The 5,000-nt window shown below is 48.3% G+C and overlaps 2 non-coding genes across 2 annotated transcripts in view; both read left to right on the forward strand.

Annotated features, from left to right (window-relative positions):
* LOC139997518 (small subunit ribosomal RNA) overlaps positions 1-74 on the forward strand; it is a 1,924-nt gene extending 1,850 nt beyond the window's left edge. Inside the window, exon 1 of the ribosomal RNA XR_011802889.1 lies at positions 1-74. This exon is cut by the window's left edge and continues 1,850 nt beyond it. This is a non-coding gene — a ribosomal RNA (small subunit ribosomal RNA).
* A 2,830-nt stretch (positions 75-2,904) lies between these two features.
* LOC139997515 (5.8S ribosomal RNA) lies at positions 2,905-3,059 on the forward strand. Its single transcript, XR_011802886.1, has one exon. It is a non-coding gene; the product is annotated as a 5.8S ribosomal RNA (ribosomal RNA).
* The last annotated feature ends 1,941 nt before the right edge of the window (positions 3,060-5,000 follow it).

Below are 5,000 nucleotides of genomic sequence, written 5' to 3' on the forward strand. Positions count from 1 at the left end.
ACCAAACTTGATCATTTAGAGGAAGTAAAAGTCGTAACAAGGTTTCCGTAGGTGAACCTGCGGAAGGATCATTAACGAAAAATACAAAAACACAAAGAATATATTTGACTTGAACACTGTATAATAAAATATATATAATATCGTCGGTAAGGAGCCGTACTCCTCCTATATCGACACAAAGTATATACGACGTATTAACAAGCTATATACTTTGACAAAAGCCAAATTTTTTACAATAAGGAGGTGAGAGACGCTCCAGTTACGAAACTATACGAAGAGTGTGGCACTCTCTCTCGATCATCGGGATGAAGAGATATACTTTTACACGAATAATTCGAGGCGCCTGCGTGAGGTCGTACACAGAAAGACCCGCCGTCTCCGAATAATATTATAACAAACGAAAAACTTAAAAATATTCTCGAGGCGCCTGCGTGAGGTCGTACACAGAAAGACCCGCCGTCTCCGAATAATATTATAACAAACGAAAAACTTAAAAAGATTCTCGAGGCGCTTGCGTGAGGTCGTACACAGAAAGACCCGCCGTCTCCGAATCCTATAACACGAAACCGCTACTATTAATAATAATAATAATAATAACGATATGTGAGGGAACTTGAGCTGAACACATATCGAAAAAACTAAAAGTTACAGTGGAAACCACGTGTAATGAGAAATGCGATCGAGGCGCCTGCGTGAGGTCGTACACAGAAAGACCCGCCGTCACGATCTCGTATTTCGTATTTGCATCGTGGAAATCCAACGAACGAACAATATAATATATAAACTAAAATCTCTAAAGTGCCTCGTGTCGGAGAGATCACTGCTCACACCTCTTCTATATTTCGTAGTTGCGTTGCGTAGGCCTCACCTCCTAGCAACGGGACATAAGGAAGACTGCTCTTTGGGATCGAACGAAGCGTCTATAACGAGTCGTCGACGAGAGCGAAAGAACGCGAATAGCGAGCCGCAGAAAAAAAGGATACCGAATTATATATCTTCGAAGGTTCTCTTCGAAGATCCATGGATACCTATATCTGCGCGTCTCCAGCTATCTCGCGCGTCTCTCCAAACTCTCGTCGTTCCTCGAAACGTGCTTCCTACCCAAAGGGCGTTCGTTCTTCCTATGTCGTTTCGTTGTCGTTCGTTTCAACGGCGAACGATATACGATGTTCGACAAAACGAAACCACGTTGTACGTTCGTACTCGTGGATCGGGTAACCTAGAACGAAAACGCATTGCGTGGATGTTGGCCCGAAAAGATATATACCAGTGCGAGTGATGGTAAAGAGTAACGATTCTTAACTAGACGAAGTTGGTTCGGAGGGGACCGCCGGCCGTCTCTCTATCCTCGCGAGTCTAATGCCTCGTTCCGTCGCTAGAGTTTTTCAAACTCTGCTTCTGGCTATCGGGAAGAATAGACCGCGCGCGCGAGGAAGAGGAAGGACGACCGTGCGCGTCCCATCGATTTTTTTTATTTTTACCTGAACCACCGAAGTCGATTCAGAGGGGACCGCCGGCCGTCTCTCTATCCTCGTTGTCGTGAGTCATATGCCTCGTTCCGTCGCTAGAGTTTTTCAAACTCTGCTTCTGGCTATCGGGAAGAAACGACCGCGCGAGGAAGACGACGACGACGACCGTGCGCGTCCCATCGAATTTTTTTTTATTTTTACCTGATCGACGGAAGTTTCGTCCGGTTCGTCTCTTTTACCATCGTCTCGTCGACCCGTTCAGAGGGGACCGCCTGTCCATATCCTCGTTGTCGTGAGTCATATGCCTCGTTCCGTCGCTAGAGTTTTTCAAACTCTGCTTCTGGATATCGGGAAGAAACGACCGCGCGAGGCCGATGGCTGCGAGTCCCATCGAATTTTTTTTAAACGCACGCACACACATACACCTGAACGGAGATGCGTTCCTTTTCGTCGCGATTTTTCGCGCTTTAGTCGTCGTTGTCGCCATCCGTTCGGAGGGGACCGCCGGCCGTCTCTCTATCCTCGTTGTCGAGAGTCTAATGCCTCGTTCCGTCGCTAGAGTTTTTCAAACTCTGCTTCTGGCTATCGGGAAGAAAAGACCGCGCGAGGAAGAGGAAGGACGACCGTGCGCGTCCCTTTCGAATTTTTTTTTATTTTTACCTGAGCGACCAAAGTGGATTCAGAGGGGACCGCCGGCCGTCTCTCTATCCTCGTTGTCGCGAGTCTAATGCCTCGTTCCGTCGCTAGAGTTTTTCAAACTCTGCTTCTGGCTATCGGGAAGAATAGACCGCGCGCGAGGAAGAGGAACGACGACCGTGCGCGTCCCATCGATTTTTTTTATTTTTACCTGAACCACCGAAGTCGATTCAGAGGGGATCGCCGGCCGTCTCTCTATCCTCGTTGTCGAGAGTCTAATGCCTCGTTCCGTCGCTAGAGTTTTTCAAACTCTGCTTCTGGCTATCGGGAAGAAACGACCGCGCGAGGAAGACTACGACCGTGCGCGTCCCATCGATTTTTTTTTACCCGAACGATGGAGATGCATATCGGCTGTTTGCTTCGAATAACTGGACGAGAGGAACGAACATATATATATATCATGGGCTAGCCACCGTGCGCTTTCTTCGCGAGATCGTGTGCTGTACAGAGGATTCAGAATCGGGTGTTATATCCCCGTCGTTTCCTGACGAACGGAGCTTCGATCTCGTTGGTTGTTATATATTATAATGCACTTTACGCCCGGTCGGCGGGCTGCGTGTGTCGTCGCGCAGTCCGTCCGATTTCGTTTTCGAACGTATTTTCGTGTCGTCAATCATATGGCGACTTCCGCGCGTTCGATTCCCGTTGGTCGGACGTTTGTCGGATATCGGCTTCTTTCGAACCGAGAATAAGAGTACAAAAACCTGAGTACACAAACAAAAATCCATGCATAAACGATTACCCTGAACGGTGGATCACTTGGCTCGTGGGTCGATGAAGAACGCAGCTAATTGCGCGTCAACGTGTGAACTGCAGGACACATGAACATCGACATTTCGAACGCACATTGCGGTCCACGGATACAATTCCTGGACCACGCCTGGCTGAGGGTTGCTCACGTAAACCTAAGACTGCTTGCGTTGCGTATCGTTGCTCTCGGTCCGTCTCTCTCTGTTCTTTCTTGCCTCGTCGACAGCCCGCCGTCGTTCGTTTTATCTTTAAACGAACGTTTCCGAGTCGGAGGACGAGCGCCAAGCAAAAGAATACGAATTAAAGAGCGGTCGAGGGCTCGTACGCGACGTACGAGCGATTGTTGGACGTTCGTCGGCGTTCGTCGCTGGATCGTGTGGAGACCGGCGTACGCATGCTCTCGATACAAATATATATGAAAAATCTATCGCGTTCACGGGAGACTCGCAAAACTACCTCCGTCTCTTCTCTGTCCCTTCTTGGCTTGACAACCCGCCGTCGTTCGTGTTTTACGAACGTTTCTGAGTCGGACGAAGCGCAAGAAGAAGGATACGAATTAAAAGAGCGCGGAGAGAACCGTCGTCGTCGACGCGGTTATCGAGATACACAGAGCGAGTTTTCTTCGTGGCCGATTTTTTTTTTCTTTTTGTATCAGCCTCTGCTACGTTTTGTTAGTCTTCGATAAGCACGAATGACCGCGCCCCCGACGTCGTCTTAAATGAATTTTTGGCGAGACTGAGAGAAAGCAAAAATATTTTTGAACAAAGTCAGTCGAGAGAGGAGAGAAAAGAGAACCAAGATATTAAAACCTAAACCTAAACTTGGTGGCGTAACGAAAAACTGTGTGCCTTAAAGAAACACAACCGTCTTTTCATCAAGATGTTTTTACTCGTACAGCCCCAGGGATCGAATACCCACTCCGTCTGTTCGTGCGGCAGAGATGTATTCTGCAGGCGCGAGACGACTGACGAGAAGACAACGAGGACCGTCGCATCGATGGGTCGTCGTTGCGTTTTTCATCCTCTGTGCTTTTTTCTGTTCTTCGTGAACCCAGAGAAAGCCGTAGATCCGGGAACGGACACACGAGATTTCTTCGAACGCTGATGACTTAGGGAGATGATCCCCAGCGTTGCGCGGAGATCGGAGAGTACGCGTACATGTATCGGGACGAATTTTTCCCCGTCGGTCGCGTATCTCTCTGCCCGCGCGCCTGGCCCAAAGCCACGTTCGTCGGAAATCAACGAAAAGTGTGTGTTACGATCTAGCGTGCGTCTACGATCGGCTATATTTAAGGGTGACGAAGAAGAGAAAAGCTCACGGTGTTGCGCAACGTTTCTGTACCCGATTTTAAGATGTGCATGTGAGTCCGTTACAAAGTTGTTCGGATCGTCGAAAATAGTCGTTTTCGTCGTCGTGCGAAAGAGAGAATAATCTCTGACATTGGCACGGAGAGATCGCGCAGAGGAAGAGAACGATCCTCTTTGGCGAGGCTCGAGAAAGACTAACGAAACTTGATTAGAGACGAGGTATACACGCGCCGTACGTACGACGTACGCGCGTGTGATTTTTTTTTGCTTTAAGGCGATTCGGCGCTCCGAGTTTTAGAGAAAAAGAGATCGTTGGTCATCCCATGTCTCTTCGTCGTCTATCGCTGGACCGCGCATCCTAACGTATCGCCGGTCGTCCAGTCCCCGAGTAATAAATTCACCCCGTTGTGTACGTCTCGCGCTCGCTTTTCCACTTGCGTGAGTTCCCGTGCGTTTTCGTCGTTGGTACAGAGCAAAGAAACCGATATGTTATATACATGTCGCGTGTTCGATCTCTGTGCCAGCAATAACAGGCGAAAACAAGGAACCGCTGGAATCGTCGAGAAGAGAGAAACGGCTACGGGAGATATATTATACATAACACGTGTATATATATATATATATATTATACAAAGAGGACGGGCGTTAAAAACCGGAGATCGTTACGGGTGTCTTGCGTGAGTCTTAGCTCGAACATGATACGACGAACGAAGTTTAAAAGGCACTTTGGCGAGATGCATAAAACGTTTCTCGATCGAGATAGAATATAAGGTTCTCG

The sequence above is a fragment of the Bombus fervidus genome, unplaced genomic scaffold (genome assembly GCF_041682495.2).
Source record: "Bombus fervidus isolate BK054 unplaced genomic scaffold, iyBomFerv1 scaffold0100, whole genome shotgun sequence".
NCBI lineage: Eukaryota > Metazoa > Arthropoda > Insecta > Hymenoptera > Apidae > Bombus > Bombus fervidus.